This window comes from Pteropus alecto, unplaced genomic scaffold (genome assembly GCF_000325575.1).
Source record: "Pteropus alecto unplaced genomic scaffold, ASM32557v1 scaffold40, whole genome shotgun sequence".
Taxonomy (NCBI): domain Eukaryota; kingdom Metazoa; phylum Chordata; class Mammalia; order Chiroptera; family Pteropodidae; genus Pteropus; species Pteropus alecto.
This window is the reverse complement of record NW_006431919.1, coordinates 10,452,187-10,471,342: the sequence shown is the minus strand read 5'-3', so window position 1 is coordinate 10,471,342 and position 19,156 is coordinate 10,452,187. Positions and strand designations below refer to the sequence as shown.

Genomic DNA, 19,156 nt, shown 5'->3' with positions numbered 1-19,156 from the left:
GTAATACAGTTGCCTGCCTGTACCCTTTCCTAACTATTACTTCTCTACTCAGCAGTCAGATTGATTATTTTAAAAATACAAGTCAGATTAAAGCCACGGATCAACTCAAATTATCTTTTGGATCCCCGTTTCATTCATGGAATAGTTTACATCCACACAATGGCCCACAAGGTCCTTCATGATCTGTCCTAATCCCTTTCCAATCTTAACTTTTACATTTTCTCCTTCTCCTCTACTCCAAGAAACCTAACTTCTGCACTATTCTTCCATTATGCCAGACCTGTTTCTGCCTCAGGGTGTTTGCATTGTCTGCTCCCTCTGCATGGAATGCTCTTCCCTGAGATATCCACGTGGCTAAGCCCATGACTCTCAAAGTTTCTTTTCAGATAACACCTTCTCAGAAGGCCCATCTTAACTACCCTGTTTAAAATTGCAACACCCCATCACTTGATCTTCCACATCATACTCTATTTTTTCTGCCATGACACTTACCACCTTTTATATATCATGTACTATAATAATTTACTTGTTAGACTATAAGTTCCAAGAAGTAAAAGATCTTAATCATCTGTATCTATCGATATATACTGAGCACTTGGGTAAGTGCCTAATACTCAGTATTTGTTGACTGGATTAAGTAATAAGAAAAGTTTTGTCTACAGCCATGCTACCCTGATCAAGCCCGATCCTGTCTGATCTTGGAAGCTAAGCAGGGTCAGGCCTGGTTAGTACTTGGATGGAGACCACCTAGAAAGACCAGGTGCTGTAGGCGTAAAAAAAAAAATAAATAAAAAAAAAAAAAATAACAGATTGTAAGCTGACAAGGTCCTTGCAATCTGTGAGGTCAACCAATGGTTGCCTCACCTAAAAAAAAGAAAGAAAAGAAAAGAAAAGGTCTTGATAGATCCTAACCAACTTATTTAAAAATGGCTTGACTTATAACATGAGTCATATTAAAACTGCCTATCCCTTTGATTGGTCCATCCAAAATGCACATACAACATATGTGCATTTTGGATGGACCAATCAAAGGGATAGGCAGTTATCTTTTTGAAGTCTTACACATAGTGTCAAACCACTGCTTTGAGCATCGACTACTCTAGTTCCCAGGTGCATAACTTCAGACATTTAATTATATAGAGTTAAAAAATGTTATTAAATAAGTAGGGTACATATATATGAAATTAATTATACTCAATTATCCTATGTCAGAGAATCAAATAGTTTTGTAAATGACATTTCTCTTCCTCTAAAATATCAATAATATAGAAGTGCTTATTTTATAGGATGATACACCTGTTTACTAACAGTAAAGAATTATATTTCATAATTCTAACTAATGTCCTTTAGGGTACCAATATATCCATAGCATAATTATCATATCCTGGCTTGATTTCTTTATATCTTGCTGCTGCACAGATGGTAGAGAGGAAGCAACTGTCTTTGGTTGAGGATTCTTGATAAAGTTTATAGTCATTCAACCTGGAAAAACTCCAAGTCATGCCAGCATCTGCTTTTAGAAAAGTTATGAATATGGAATCCATTACACAACATCTTTAACTTTATTTTCCAGAAAGCAAAATATTGCCATTCCATGGCATTTGTTTAATGATAATGCAATATTCTCAGGTATCTGTAAAACCTATATAATACATAGCTACCGTTTATTGATTATGACTTCAAAATACTGTCTTCAAACCTTTAGGTTTCATAATCAGTCTAGGGAAGATGAAAAACAGATGGCATTGCAATAACAGCAACAACAAACAACGACAAAAGAGGAGAAAACATGGTGAGCATAATGCAGGAGCAGGATAAAAATAAGAATAATAAAAGGGAGCTGCATAAATGCCTAGACACCTTTTCTGCTCTTCTCTCAGGCAACCTAACGGAAGCCTTCGCACTTACTAACAGTTTTCTGGTGTTGTAGATGATGGCCTCCTATTGGAGAAACCATTTCATGTATCTATAATGCCGTACTATATTTCTTACATATAAAGGGGTCCATAAGCATACATGTGGAACTTAATGTATCTATAATGCTGTACTGATGCTTTATCTTTCAAACAACCAAAGATATGAGGATATAAAACAAGATATGGGAGAAAAATTATGATCGTATAAAACAGGGTTGGTACAAAAGTATAAGCAGGGCAATTTACTTGGTGGTCCAAAAATACACTCACAACATGAAAATGCTGTACAATAGCCTAGACTTGGTGGCATATCCAGACTCTGATAGAAGCAAATGCCTTCAACCTAGGCCATGAAGAAGTTTCACAAATAATTTCTAGGGAAAAAAAATATATTTCTAGGGAAAACACAATGAAAAATAACGAAACACATTGGAAAATTGTACCATAAGTAAGAAATTGTCTATATTAATATGTCTATATTAATATCCTATTGTTGCTAATTACTACAAGCCCAGTGACTTAAAACTACTATAAAACTACTACTATATTTATTATCTTATAGTTCTGGAGATCAAGAATCTTAAAAATAAAGGCGTCAACAGGGCTGTATTTCTTCAGAGTCCTCTAGTGGAAAATCTGTTTCTTTGTCTTTTCCAGCTACTAGAGGCCGCCTGCGTTCACTAGTTCATGTCACTTCGACCTCCGCTCTCTTCATCAGACCTTCTCCTTTGTCTCTGACCATCCTGCCTTCGTGATGTAAGTTTCCCCTTGTCATATTGAGCCTCCCCAGGATAATCTCCCATCTCAAAACCCTTAATTTAACCACATCTGTAAAATTCCTTTTGTCATGTATGTAGGATGCCTATTCACAGGTTTTAGGGAGGGGGATGTGGATATTTTGGGGAGTCCATTACCTACCTCCCACAGTAACACATGGAGATAACAGACTCTCAGAATTCAGATGTTGGAATTATCAAAACAGCTATTATAAAATTATGCTTTTTTATGTTTAAAGAAATAGAAGAAAGACTGGAAAGTGTGTGTTTTGTACAAGAAACCTTAAAAAGCACATATTAAGAGGTGTCAACTGGGGCTTCTAAAAATGAAATCAAATAAGTGAAATATTTAAAAATAGATGAATTTAACAGCACACATCAGAAAATAAGTTAGTAAAATTATTTCAGAGAAATATTTTGGAAAAATTTCAAATTTTCAAAATGCATGAAGAAATGTTCCATTTTCTCTTCTGGATTGACTTATCACAGGTATTCATTTCATAAGGATTTTTAAGTTCCGCATGTATGCTTATGGACCCCTCAATATGTAAGAAATATGAACTGATAAAAAAATCAGTAAGAGTTTTGTGTAATGATTAGAACCAAACAGAAGATAAACATGAAAGATTAAATAGAAGCAATCTCACAGAATATCAAATAAATAAGAGAAAAGTTATAATAGATCCAGGAGATTCAATATCAGCTAATAGAAGTTCTAGAAGGTGCAAACTGACAAAGTTTAGGGGACTGATTATCTTAGAAATCAAAAAAGACTCAACTAATAAAAGTTGAGCAATTATCTCCAAGTAGATCTATAAATTTATTATAATTTTACATGTAAAACTAAGTTAAATAAACTTATTATAGCATAAAAGAAAATAGAGTTCAGAAATCAATACAGATAAGATTGCACATGAAGGTCGTACTGATTATCACAGGGTAAAGAGTGCATCATTTGATAATTAGTGTTAGGACAACTGGTTTTCCAAACGAAAAATCTTATAGATGTTCTGCTTTGCCTAAACTATACTCTAGATCATCCCAACACCCAGGCCACAAACTAGTACCAGTCCATGGCCTATTAGGAACTGGGCCGCACAGCAGGAGGTGAGTGGTGGGCAAGCCAGCGAAGCTTCATCTGTATTTGCAGCCGCTCCCCAGCGTTAGCATCACTGCCTTAGCTCCACCTCACATCATCAGGCAGTAGACTTTCACAGGAGCACCGGTCACTCATACCAAAAAGGTTGGGGACTGCTGCTCTAGATGAAACCAGAATATAAGTGTAAATTAATAGATAATTACTATGAAAGTGTAATGAGAAAATAAAGACGAATATTTGATATTTGCTCAATCTCAGGGTAGGCATGGCTTGCCAAAATAAGATAAAGATTTTTGTATTTATAAAGGTACCTCTTTTTGTATTTGATAACACAAAACATTAAAACTTATTTCGAAGAAGTAATCATAAATGATTCAATTTGGCAAATAGTTTTAGACCCCTAATGTACAAAAAACTGTTCTAGATTCTGGGGATAGCTAGGGAAGAAACTAGACAAAAATACCTGATCTTGTAAATTTTAAATTTTAGTGGAAAAGACAGAAAATAAACAAGAAGGAAAAATATGGTCTGTTTGGTGTTTCCAAGTGCTATGAAAAAATTTAAAAAAGAGTAGAGGAAGGGTGATCTGGCTTGGCTGTGGTAGGAGTGGAAGTGTGTGGAAACTATGTAGAGTGGTTAGTGTAGGCCTCAGTACCAGGCAACATATGCGCAGCTGGGCAGACATGAAGGTAAAGGATGAGCAGCTGAGGAAAAGCATTCCTGGCAAAGGGAACAGTCAGTACAAAATCCGTATGTTCAAAGATCATGTAGGAGGCCAGGTATTTGAAACAAAGCAGGTATGGGAGAGAGAGGAAGAAACGGAATAAAATTAAACAAAGTGAAGAAACAAGTGAATTGTCAGTAGAAAATAATTGTAACAATAATAAGAAGAATATTGATGTTCGTAAAAGGAAAATAGCAAACACAAGAACTTGTGGACATACTTATGAATAAGCATATCACTGAAAAAGCAAATTAGCCAATAAAATATTTAGTCTCTCTAGTGGTGAAAGTGATCAAGGAAATATTAATAAAATAAATATACATATATTAATTAATTATTAATTCTGTGTTAGGAGCACTGTATAAAGCACTTAACATAATTAACTCATATGCTCCTCCTAAAACTCCAAAAATCATATCATTTTTAAGATAAGGACATTGACACACAAAAAAATTGGCTGAACAAGTACACGCAACTTGATAGTGATGGATATTCAGGTATTCTGACTCCGGAACCCAGTATCTAAAAAATAATTGGTTTTTATTGTTTATTAATGAAATGGGGGGAAAAAATCACGTTCTCTCCCATTGGTAAAATGTGAGGAAATAGGAAATTTCATCATGATCAATTAAAAAATAATATATAACTTAAATTGAACATTTACAATGAATTGGACATCACATTATTAACTCTAACATCATCTTCATGAAACTCAGGTCAAAACCTCTCATAGTCATCCCGCTTAGCAGTGATGGAACTTAGATATGAACCCAAGTAGTTTAATCACAAATTCCTTTATAAAAAAATAATATTGTTGAGAATATAGATTGTCTATAGTGTTTTGGGAAAGTATTTTGACAGCACTTATCTAAATTTAATATATGCATAATCTTTCATCCAGCAATTCCACTATGAGTACTATTTTTTAATAGATTTGCATAGATAAAAACAAAAATGTTCATAATTTTTTTTTGCTAAAAATTGAGTAGCAACTGAATGTTCATCAATAAGAGAATAGTTCATTAAGTTATGGTAAATCAGTAATATGTAATACTACAATGCCAGAAAAGAAAATGAAATAGAGTCATATGTTCCAGATAGAAAAGTGGAATAAGATTATTATGTTTTAAAATAAGTTTCACAATAATATGCTACACCTTCATGCTATTTATGTTAAAATAACCTTTAGATGTGTTAAATTTATCAAATAAATAGAAGTTACATGAATATATACTTGTATTTATAAGCGTGACATATACAGGTATAAATTATCATTTATTTGCATATATATAAAATATGGATAAGTAAAATGCATCAAAATATAAATTTAGAGGTGTATACCTAGCATTATATGTTATCTTATAAACAGATTATTGAGATATTAAAATAACATAAAATACACCCAAAGTGTATAATTTTATTTTTAGTATAGTCCCAGGATTAGGCAACCATCACCATAGCCTAACATTTTGTCCTCCCCCCAAAAAATACTGTACCCATTAGCAATCATCCTCATAACTACCTTCTTCATATCACACACCCATCCATCCCAAGGCATCTACTAATCTGCTTTCTGTTTCTACAGATTTGCTCTTCCCAGACAGTTCATGTAAATATAGTTATATAAGTCATATAAGCCTTTTGTGACTGTTTTTTTTTCATTTACCATAGTTTTAGCGTTCATTCATGTCATAGAATAGTAAGTTCTACATTTGTTTTATTGATAATTAATTTTAAATTGCATAGATATGCAACTATTTATCCATTCACCATATGGGATGTTTTGGCTATTAGAAATAAAGCTCCTATGAAAATATGTATACAGGTTTTGTTTGGACTAGCAATTAATTCCTCTTGGTTATATATGTTAGAGTGGAATTGCTTGATCATATGGTAACTCTATATTTAATAATTTGAGAAACTATCAAACTGTTTTCCAAAGTGGCTGTGCCACTTTGCCTTTCAACCAGCAATGTGTTAAGTGTCATTTCTCCACATTCTTATCAATACTTGATGCTTTATGTCTTTTTAAGTGTGGCCATCCTAATTTGTGTAAAAATGTATCTCATCATGGTTTTGGTTTCATTTCCCTAATGATTAATCATTGTTGAGCATTGTTTCATGTGTTTATTGGCATCTGTTTATTGTATTTGGGAAAATGTCTATTTAGATCCTCTTACCATTTTAAAATTTTATTATTTTTCTGTTTGTCATTGAGTTGTAAGATATAAGATCCTTATCAGGTATAGTTTCAGCACAAAAGTTTTTAATTTTGACATAATCCAATATATCTATTCTTTTTGCCACTTGTATTTTTGGTGCTGTATCTAAGAAAACATTACTTAACCTAATGTAAAAAAGAGAAATTTATTCTGTTTTCCTCTGAGAGTTACATATTTTAAACTCTTACATTTTAGTCTATGGTACATTTAAGTTTAAAATTTTGCATACGTTGTAAGATAGGGATTCAGCTTCATTGTTTGGCATAATTTCTGAAAAGACTATTCTTTCCCCATTTAATTGTCTTGGTACTCTTGTCTGAAATCAACTAGCTATAGGTGTATTAGTTTATTTTTAAACTCTTGAGTCCATTCCATTAATATACAAGTCTATCTATGTCTATACTGCATTGTTTTTATTTAGATTTGTAGTAAGTTTTAAAATTGAGAATTGTGTCTTCCAACTTTGTTCTTTTTCAAGGATGTTTGGGCTATTCTCTGTCCTTTTCATTTCCATATGAATTTTAGGATAAACTATTCAATGTCTGCAAAAAAAGCCAGCTGGGATTTTGATAGTGACTATATTGAATCTGTATATTAATTTGAATACCATTGCCATCTTAAGATATTGAGTCTTCTGATCCATGAACATGAGAAGTCTTTCAATTTATTTATATCTTCTTTCATTCCTTTAAACATTTCATAGCTTTCAGTATACAAGTCTTATGCTTATTTTATAAATGTTTAACTTTTTTGTTCTTTTTGATCTATTATAAATAGAACTGTTTTCTAAATTTTATTTTTGAAATTTTCATTGCTAGTGTATATAAATACAATTAATTTTTGCATATCAACCTTGTATCCTGCAACCCTTTGTATCATGGCACTTTTATCTTCCCTTGATTACTCTTTGCTTATTATTAGTTGCTTATTATTCTAATTTTCATTTCTGGGTATTCCTTAGAATTTTCTGTATCCAAAATCATGTAATCTGAAAATATAAATAGTTTTACTTCTTTCTTTCTAATCTGGATACTTCCCCTGCCCCCTCAATTGTTCTGACTAGAACTCCCAGTACAATGTTAAATAGAAATGGCAGAGTGAACATCCTTATCTTTTTCATGATCTTGGTAGAAAGGATTCAGTCTTTCACCATTAGGTTTGATGGTGGTTATAGACTTTTTGTAGATATCTTGTAATAGTTTGAGGCTTCTATTTCTAGTTTAAGTGTTTTTTGTTTGTTTGTTTATCACGAAGGGATACTGAATTTTTTTCAAATAAGTTTTCTACATATACTGAGATGATCATACAGTTTTTGTCCTTTATTCAATTGATATAGTATATTAATAGACTCTGGATGTTAAACTAACACACTCTAGGAATAAATCCTACTTAGTCTTGATGGATAACCTTTTTTATATGTTACTGGATTTATTTTGCTTATTTTTAAAAGATGTTTGCATCTATATTTACTTTAATTCTTTACACGTAGTGTCCTTTAGTTCTTGGAACATGTTTATAACATGGACACCTTTAAAGTTAGTTACTATTGCTTTTCCCCTGTGTTTGTGTCATGTACATGTTCTTTTCATGTCTCTTAGCTTTTTTACTGAAAACTGTACCTTGTAGACAATGTATTGTGGCAACTCTGGACATACATCCTCTACAGGAGGGAGTATTATTGTTAGTCTTTGATTGGTTATATTTTAAATTTGTCTAGTGACAAATTCTGTGAAGTCTATTTACTCTGCAATGTGCAGCGTCTGATGTTCCTGCTCAGATATTTTTTCCTTTGCTTCAATCTTTTGGTTAGACTTCTTAGAGGTCGGCCATGATCCGCATAAGTCATTTATTAGTCACAGATTATTCTTAAGCCCCTTAGCCGGTAAGGTTTTTACCCTATACTATTGAATATGCATATAGTTTGCAGGCTACCACCACTGTTCAGGGTATTTACAGTTTTTCGATCCGCATTCATCCTGGTCTTAGTAACTGGGTGGATACCTCTTTAATTGGTCCTGAGTGCAGAGAGCATTGGTCATGCATACTTGTTTAGACTGCCAGTAGTGATTATGATTTATTTTTAAACCTGGCTTCCTAGGAGTGACACTTGGGTCTGAGAAGCTCATTTGTTAGCCAGGGTCCGGTCAGAGTTGAATTTAAGCCTTCGTGCCAATGGGGTATGTACTCTGTGTTGATGGGTTGTATGTGGCCCACGTTCTGATCTTATTACTCCTGAATGGCTACAGCCCAGTGCACATACATAACCTTCCTGAACTTCAGGGTTGACTGTGATTCCAAGAGTACTCTTCTTGTGTATCCTTTTCCCTGATTCCCTCCCTTAAAGTTCCGGCTATTCTGCTGTTTTGTCTCATGCTTTGTATCATGGAGCTTCCATCCTTCCTTAATGACTCTTTGCTAAGATGTTTATTGTTTTTGATAATTCTTTTAGGCATGGAGTTCTCCATGTTCTGTTCTAGTAGCAGTAGTAGCAGCAGCAGCAGCAGCAGCAGCAGCAGCAGCAGTAGTAGTAGTAGTAGTAGTAGTAGTAGTAGTAGTAGTAATAAATAATGATAATAATAATAAAATCGATTCAGACAGAGCTGCAGAGCTCCGTGGATGAGAGCTGGGGCACAGGGAGAGACATGGCAAGCCCTGTGCTCTTAGTTGCATTAGTCTGCAATGGAATTTTCATCTAGCTGGGCTGGATAGGGAAGAAAGGTAGTAGGTCATGATTCAAATACTACAGACTCTCACCATTCATACTGAGAGATTTAGTAGATTTTTCCTGTGAAGTTTTCTTCATTTGCTATATGGTCTTAAGACAATTTCCATAGACTTCAAATGATTGTATCTTCTATAATTTCTAACAATAAAATTTTTGTTTTACTGGGAAGAGTGTCTTCAGAGCTCCTTATGTTGCCATTGCAGTAGTCCTGCCTCTTATATATGTGTTTGCATATGCAAGTCATCATGCATAGAAATGCATTTATAATGTACATCCACCCACATGCACTTGCAAATGAATAGGAAAATATCTGACAGCCTCCACACACTATCAGCAGAAAAGAAAATTGGGTAAGACTGGCAAAGTGCAGACTTTAATTTTTACCTTATCAGTCATTTTTATTGATCTACTTCTGTCACTCTCCCACTTTATACACCTTATTAAGTTTCTGCCAGTCAAAATATTAAATATGTAAATGTTGGCATTCTGGATTCTTCATAGTCTGCCTCTAAGTTTTTGCCTGATATGCCCCTTACTCTCCTATCTTCCTGTTAAAATCCTGTTTATTATTCGAGGCTTGGCTGAAATACTATTTCCTCATGATTCACTTCCTGATCACACCTTTGCCATTCCCATTCCTTTTCCATATAACTTTGTGGGATGTATAGTTCAATTAGCATGGTTTTTACTGCTAGATTTTAAATGTCTCAAGAGCAGAGATTTTCTGATCCCCCACCCAATTATTTTACACATACTAGAAACTCAGTAGAACTTATTCACTCTTTGATGAAATATATTTCACCATATGTGGCAGCAGAAATCTCGTTTAAGGCAGTAGCTATATACATTAAATATTGAGTGTAAATAGGAATAGGTACTCCGTGAGGTACCCAATGAAAATGCATTATTACTTTGAATGTTTTGACTTACAGGGCACAACGTATATCCTTTGAGGATGTGAAAGAAATCATCTGAAGGTCTGACTCGCAGAAAAGGGAGTACGAAGGAGGCTGATGTTTCCTGAAAGTCTACCCTCCTCCAAGCAGCATGCTAGATGCTTGATATGCATTAACTTCCTTTTCTGAAATTTAGATATTATTCTGTTTTATGGAAGGAGAGTTTGAGGTAGAGAGCTGTTAAATGACTTGCCTGGTATCACAAAACCAGTAGCTTGGTGGAGCTGGAGCTCAAATCCAGGCCTGATCCAAAGCTTGGCATTCTTGAATTTTAATTTCAGTTCTTGTAACAAAACTATTTTAAATTAATTATTGCATAACTAGCAGTGATCTTTAACTTCTGTTTTCACTGTTTGGGGGCATCTTAAAAATCAATGGCATATTGGACTAACTGTATCTTTCTGTCTCATCAGATACTGTCACATATGTATAAACACAGTCAGGGGTGTGGCTTCTAACACCCAATGACTGTAAGTAAGATCAGCAAGCCTGCCTGGCATTTCTTGAAGAAACAGCTTTTCAGATATCTCCCTAGTGGGAGACAGAGGTCATTGCCAACCACATAATAGGCAGACCTATCTTTGAGGAACAGTATTGGCTAAGATCTCAAAGCAGAAAACATTTATCCAAACTTGCATATTAAGTAGAGCAGGTCGTCCTCAAAAATTTCCCCCTTCCCTCTCTCCAGAATAACAGATAGATGGCAACTATTTGGAAAATGCCTCCTTTTATTTATTTCAGCATCTTTCGTAGCGGATGCTATGAAAAAAGCAGTGTTATGCTGATAGCAAAGTATATGTAAACACGTTATAAAGATTCCCTGTGTGATTAAAAATTACTTGTTTGCTTTCAGCAAACAACTGGAATTGAGCCTAATAGGCCACTGGTTTAAAACCAGTGTGGTTTGTTTCTTAGTATGGGCAATCACATAAGCAGTGCATCACCATGCTCTGCAGTGACAGATTTTAGAGCAGGGATGTGTTGTATAACTGATCTTCTTTGTAGAACTTATATGGCACAATGTTATAGACATTTGGGTACTTGGAAAGAACAATATGGTCAGTTTGATCCACTAAGGGTTCCCTCTAAGAACTCTCAAAGGAAAGTCCTTTAATATGTGGCTTCCTGTCATTCCCAGGGCCAACAAATTATGGCACACCACTGCAGGCAACAGTTTGATCAGCATGGGTCCTGGCACCAGACAAACCCTAACTCAAATCCTGTCTCCACCTGTGACTAACAGCATGACCTTGGGTGAGTTACTAATGCCCTCTAGACTTCAGTGTCCTCATGTGTAAAATGAGAATAATAACATCTAGCTCCTTTGTTGTAGGAGTTAAGCGAGATGATTAAGGTTAGAAAAGTAAAATAAAACAAGTTTTTTTTTTTTTTTAGCTTAACATTTAGGTGCTGTCTAAAGTGCTGTGTTGAGAAGCTTTTAAAAATGAGGCTTGGGCTCAGCATAGGAGAATCCTGGTGGATTGGCAATGTTTCCATGGACATCAGTTGGGAGATGGCAGCATGCTTTGCATCTTCAAATCTTAGTCATTGTCATTGGTTTTTACAAACCCAGATTGGAGAAAAACAAACTGAAGAAACTATAGTTCTACCAATACAGGATGTTTTTCCCCACAAAGTCTAGATTTAAAAAATTCTAAATTTATGGTAAATAAATTTAAATTTGATGTAAGCAAAAGATTTCTAGTAGTTGAATCTATTAGCTCATGGAAATAAAATCCCAAGAGATGTTTGAAATAATTTAGGAATTTTAAGAGTAAGCTAATAAATATTGATGTACATCTCTAGAGTCTAAGTGAAATTACCTGGGATAAAAAGAAATAAACTATTGAGTCTAAATTAATATGTAAGTTTTTTCTGGCATTTTAAGTGATATTTTTATTTCATAGTAGTATGCATTTTGTGAGTTATTTTTATCATTGCTGCAGTTACAATTATTAATTCAGGCAGCAAGTTAGAAATGATGTGTCTTGGGTCTGAGCATAAGCAAAGGAGGAGGGAGGGAGAGAGAATGAGAAAGGAAAAGAGAAAGAAGAAGAAGAAAGAAAGGAGGGAAATAGAGTTTTTTCTTCAAGGAACTCATAGACTTGAGGGACTGCTTTAATTTTTTTTTTATTTAGATACTAATTTAAAAATTATTTCAAGTTGCAAAGACATAGATCAGGAAGGGAACTTCCAGTGCATATGATTTGTTTCTTAAAATTTAATGTGCATACAAAAATCCCCAAGAATTTAGTATTCGAATGCAAATTCTGCCTCAGAATTATTTCATGTATTTCTAACAAGTTCCAAGATGATGTTGATGCTCTGCTCCTGGCATTAACTTGGAGTAACATGATGTCGTGTGGACCCAGCTTCACCGCCAATGAAGAGTTCATTCTGAGGCAATTTAGTTACTTGTGGAGACCAGTGAATATATTGAGAGCAGCAGTTTTGAAATATGGAATCTTTTATAGAGCTTAAAAAAATTATTGCTGTAGGATCTCATTTTTCTCCCACTCTCCCACCAGAGATTTTAATGTAATTGATATGGGATGTGATCTGAGCTTCAGGAGTTTTAAAAGGTCCCCAGGTTTATCAAGTTTAAGTTTCTGTTGCTTCTGTGACAAATTACCATAAGCTTAGTCGCTTAAAAACACAAATTTACAAATATATTATCTTACAGTTCTATAGAATATAAATCTGACAGGGAATTTACTGGGCCAAGATTAAGGTGTCAGAAGGATGCATTTTTTTTCTAGAACCTCTAAGGGAAATCTATTTCCTTACTATTTCTAGTTTCTAGAGGCTGCTTGCTTTTTCTGACTGATGGCCCACTTCAGAGCCAGTAAATCGGGCCACGTCTTCCTTATGCTGCCATCTCTCTGTACTCTTTTTCAGAATCATTCTTTTGCTTTTTAAGACCTCTTGTAATTATATTGGGTCCAGCCACATATTCCAGGATAATCTACCTATTTTAATGTTAACTATTGAGCAATCTTAATTCCATTTGCAGCCTTAATTTTTCTTTCTTGGGCTACCTATCAGATTCAGGCTACACAGATTAGGACACAGACATCTTCAGAGGCCATTATTATGCCTACTACACAGTGTGATTCTAATATTCAGCCAGGGATGGAAACCAAAAGAGAGTTTTGTCACCTAAATCAGACCAGAGAGAAATAAAAATGATCTGGAACCATTAGCCAGGAGGTAGATTTAACCTTTTACCCTTATCAGATATTCCTCACTTTAATGATCTATGTATCTTTCTTTTTGCCTGAGGAAATAAAATCTCCTCTCTAATATGTTATTACTGGGTTCCCGTTAGATATATAAGATATAAGATGAACTGAGAAAAAAGTTCATAAGTAAGGAAAATGTGTGCTGATGGGAGAACCTTCAAATACCAATTCAGTGTTTGTGAATTATTCATACACCTTGGATTGAAAATTTTCATTTTATTCTTTGAGTTTATGATCTTTACTCTTTTTTATGCCTCTGGCCACTGCTTCGTTTTAGGTGTCTGATAAATCTCTTAAATGCCAATACCTTGGGCACAGAAGACCACACTGCGATACCTAAGCTTTAAGGTGACAATTCAAAGGTAAAGGTGATACTGAAAGAGTAACGAATCACCTTATTATAATGTGTACCCTATTATAATGCAAATATAGTTGTTCTGAGTAGTCTTATTCTTCAAGATTTAAAATAGCATGGTTTGACAGTTAAATGTGATAGGAGAAATAACTACGTTATAATGAAGGTAATCAACTTCTCAAATCTGCATATTTACATGCAAAATCAGTGAATAAAAATCTAGGTTGGGGAAAGGATAAATATTTTAAGATTCCAAATACAAAGACCAAAATTACTTACATAAAATGAGTCAAATATCTGATATCACATAATTAACTTAGGCATTTCTTCTTTCTGATTCTCATTTTGTATCAACTTAAACTTTCTGGAAGCCTAAACAATGGATTCATAGATGATTGGTATGCTCAATATGAGCACAGAAAGCTAATACATAAAACAGCCAAGGAAAACAGATTATCACAATAATCTCTAGTTTAGAAATTACTTTTTTCAGGAATCATTTTCTAACCCAAGTCTGGATTAATTGGTCCTCATTTATAATTCTGACAGTGTCTACTTTACCCTCATCAAAGCCTTTTTTCACACTACTTGCTGTCTTTCTATCGATCTGCATCCCCACCAAGTGTTGAGACACATAAGCATAGAAATGTTATGGGCTTTTTCACCAACACATCTATTTCATTTGACACACACAGATCAGTCAATTGAAGTTTGAATGAAAGAACAAATAAATTTATATTCCAAAGCTACTTAATCGAAGTCACAAATAAAACAAAATCTCCAGGTTTAGTTTGACAACACTAAAAAATTTTTTTTTACATATTTAAATATATCATCAAAGGCTTATCTGGTGGTTAGAGGTACAAACACCAAATGTTTGCTCTTCAAGAGCTCATAGTCTCAAGCAAGAGACAGGTACATAAACAGAAAGTTAAAATAAGCTCTGCTAAGTGCTATGGTAGAGATGTACACAGTGTTCTCTCATTGGAAAAAGGAGTAAAAGAATACTTTAAGACAGACCTCCTGTAAAAGGTGACTTTAAAGATGAGCTCTAAAGTACAGTAGGAGTTAGCCATGTGATAGGTTGACTAAGTGTATTTCAGACAAAGGAAGAAGCATACAATTATCTGGAAGAGGGGCAAGAAGGAATATGATGAAAAGTACAAATAGGAGATAGGGAGTTATTTCATTTAATTAACTGAGCTTGCCTAGCAGGATGCCAAGCCAAACACCAACTCTACTGTAAGAGATAAGTCATAATGTACCCATGTATATTGTGGTTATGTAGCATCCTGATGTTGCAGTTACTTCACTCTTATCACATTTAACTGGTATACTTTCCTATTTTGAATTTTGAAAAAATAAGACTACTTAGAACAACTATATTTGCACCATAATAGGATCGGCATTAAGTTTCACTGAATGAAATCATATTAAAATATTTTAAGTGATTCTCTCAAAGTGTGTGTTTCTAGACCAGCCACATCAGCATCACCTGGGGACTTGTTAGAAATAAAATTTCTTGTGGCCCATCCCAGACCTACTGAATCAGAAACTCTAGGAGTAGGACCAACATGTCTGTGTTTTAATATGTCCTTCAGGTGATCTTGGTGTATGCTCAGCTTTGACAACCACTATATAAAAGAGCAGCTTTCTAGGGGAACTTGCTCATTGACTGTTAGTAATGGTCTTGGTGGTGGTGGTGGTTGGTAGTGGTGATGGAAATGGTGGATACAACGTTATGAAAAGTGTTGATCTTAGAGAGTCTGTTTGGAGTTTGAATGTCGTTATATTTACGTGAGTGTTTTGTGTTGTGTTTTTGATTTTTTTTCCTACGCACCTTAGAGGACCCATAGCTTTTTCCCCCATATCCCCTTAACCACATTCTTTCTAGAACCATAGAAAGTGAAACTCTCACAAGGTTCAGGGGCTGGAGAGAATTGCTCCATTCCAATGTCAGTCACATTTCAGATTAAGACAGTGTCATATTTCCTTAGAATTTGTGGAATTTTCTCTATTGTGACTCTACGGTTTTAATAAGAAAGGAGAAAGAAAACATTTTGATCTAGTCTAGATTCATTGGAGATTTATCTTGCTTGCTAATATAAGGTACTTAAATTTTACATTTTAATTATCAATTTAGTTGATAAGTACTTTAATTACCCAGCTGTTAGAACCACCATTGTCTTCTTACATCACTAATTAAAGATTAGTTTTGAAACACCTGCAATTGCCTTTTAAAGCCTATAGATGTGAAAGAAAATATTTTTCTTCTACTTTTATTCTGCTTTAGAAGTATTAATTCAAAGCAACTTTGCCTTTTTATAATGTCTCCTACAATTTGTGTTGACATACGTAGCTGCCACTGGTGTAGATAGTGACTTTGAATATTTGTGGTAGATAAAGTTCTGGAATTTTAAAATTGTATACTGGGGAGCTCAGCTAGCACAAGCGTACACAGTGAAACAGAGTTTCAGAGAAAATGTCCTTTATTCCAGCAGGAACAACCATGCCATAGAAAAGTTTCACCGAATAAACATGTTAACCAGAAAGTTCTACTAAACATATATTACATTTTACAACCATGTGTTTAAATGAAGTCTATAGTGCTTCCTATTCTAAACATAAAGTTGGAAATAATTTCAGGAGTTTGACCATTCCAATTACCTAATTATTATTAGGTAATTAAGATTAGACTGGTATCTTCCCATCAGAATATTGTCCAATTTTCATTATAATTGTATAAGTTTGCGATAATTCTAAATCATTTCTTTACAAGGTACATTTCTTAGAATACTAATTCTGCATTTGTTTGTGGTGGAGGAGGGGTGAGAGGGATGGGAAGAGTTAAAAGGTCAAATACACTTAGTTAATGCACCGTAAAACAGATCCCTCTTGGAGATACTTAAGACACATTAACATATTAAAGACTTTAATACATTTTTAAATTTTTTAAATAGAAGCGTTCAATACTTTATTTGAATATGAGTTCTTTAATTTTAAAAGTAACCTTATAAGCACATCTTTTAAAAAGTCCTAAAAGGTATTCTATCACAGTTGATAGTTTCTTTGTAGCTATTAGTAGAAAAATCATTCCAGTTTGGGCCTAAAGACTAATTAGATGCAATTATTAAGCAAAATAATTATTTTACTTTTTTTCTCCATAAAATACTACAAAAAAAAAATCTGATATAAAATGTTTTGTCCACACCAAAGAACAACTATTCCATTCCTATACAGATTTATCTTTCCCACAGTTAGCACATGATGTCACTGTGCCCTTCAGTATGGAAGACAGGATCATGCCTTGTTCTAAATAGTAGAAACATTCATGGGAGATTCTATCACTATGAGATCACATTATGTTTCAATCATTTGGGAGCTGTTATACTTATTATATAACATGTATAAACTGGGAAGTATGGCAAAGGATATTGATAATTTAACAAACAACATTTATTAAGTATCTACTATTTTCCAGGAGCTACACTGCCCTTAGGCTTTCTGAAAGCAATACCACATCATGTGTATCAAATTTCCTGTGGAGAAGGCAATCTACAATAGAGTTAGACAAATTCTAAAGGCTCAGTGTCTTTTTAGAAAAGTTTGTTTGTCACTCACATTGAAATCTGAGGCAGGTCAGATGTCTGCCTTTCATGTGGTCATGGTGGCTGTTTACATCTTATGTCTCTATCACGTTGAGGCTTCAAGGTAAGGCTAGTGTCATTTATAGGCAGATTGGGCAGGAAGGCTTGGGGGAGTAATGTGGTTGGGAGGTGAATTGGACAAGATGTTCTGGTCCTGGAAGCAGCATACATACATCACTTTCATCCATATTCTCTTGGTCTCAACCTAGCCATGTAATCTTAACTACAAAAGAAACTGGGAAATGTAGTCTTTCTATGTTTCCATGAAGACAAAATGGGACTGGTGAGCCTCTAGCTAGGTTTTTTTTTAATAAAAAGAAAGATTATTCTCAATAAATCAGTTCAACCAACTAATACTATCTAATGATAGTATACTGAATAGAAATTCTAGAACAAGCAAACCATGTGTGCACATGTATGAGTGCATACACGTATACATATATAGGCATTCATGCATTTGAGTAGATATTGTGGACATTTAAGTCCTTAGCAATTTGCCACTTAGATTTTGTCACTAGCCACTTCTACAATGTTGTTATTCCTAAAAGGGAAGCTCAGTTTCAAAATAAACAAACAGATATGCTTTTCATAGTTGTCCAATAGCCATAGGCTAAAGCCGTTAGCTACAGCATTTCAGAGTCATCAATGACCTTCTTTATGCTTCACCATGCCTGAGATTGTCCAGCAGAAATTCTGAGGGTGAGATAACAATCTCTCCAAGTGGAAATGTAAGGAGAATCAAGGAAAGAAAGGAGAGAATTACCAATGGCATCTTCAGGGCTCTTTGGGAGCCTGCTGTCCTTTTTCTGTTTACTGACAAAAAACAGTCAAGGCTATAGGTCCCTTCATTGTTCTTTCTGATAGGACTCTGCCTTTATTTTCAAATATGTGTTTCTTTTTAAAATAAAGAATAAACGTGATATATCTGTGGCTTAAAAAATCATCAGTTAATAAGCGATGATTAAGTGCCTTTGTCACTCAGCTATTAGTCACATATTTTTCCATGTTTAGCAAAAATGGAATTTTCCCTATTAGTTATTACTGACATTTAACCAAAATAATTATCTCCCTTACCCAATTGTGTTAGCAGTAGAAGGTTCTATTTTAGCTCTTTTCTATGAAACCAGCAGAACAGCATCTTAATTTCTGTGAACCAGATTGTCTTAACCTTGCCAAATAGAGCAAACTCATTTGCATTTTTATTAATAAATAGGCAATGTGGGTGGTTCTGTCCACCTTTATTTTTTTCTCAACTTGTGTTAAGCTTTGTAGCTTCCACAGTTCTGAATCATCACACTAGTGCCCTTTTCTGAGCATAATGACAGTGGAATAGACCACCCTAAATCATTAGTTCTCACCTGGTCTAAGGGTTCAGAGTTGACCAGTGATTGAATCCCAGCTCTGTCCCACACAGGCAGCTAGAATAACCTTGGGCCAATCTTGTTATCTCTCTAAGTTTAATTTTTTTTTTTATTTATAAAATGGGGTTAATAA

General features: G+C 34.3%; 1 pseudogene; it reads left to right on the top strand.

The window, feature by feature from the left end:
* The first annotated feature begins 654 nt into the window (after positions 1 to 654).
* On the top strand, positions 655 to 772 carry LOC112475276 (annotated as a pseudogene).
* Positions 773 to 19,156: the final 18,384 nt, after the last annotated feature.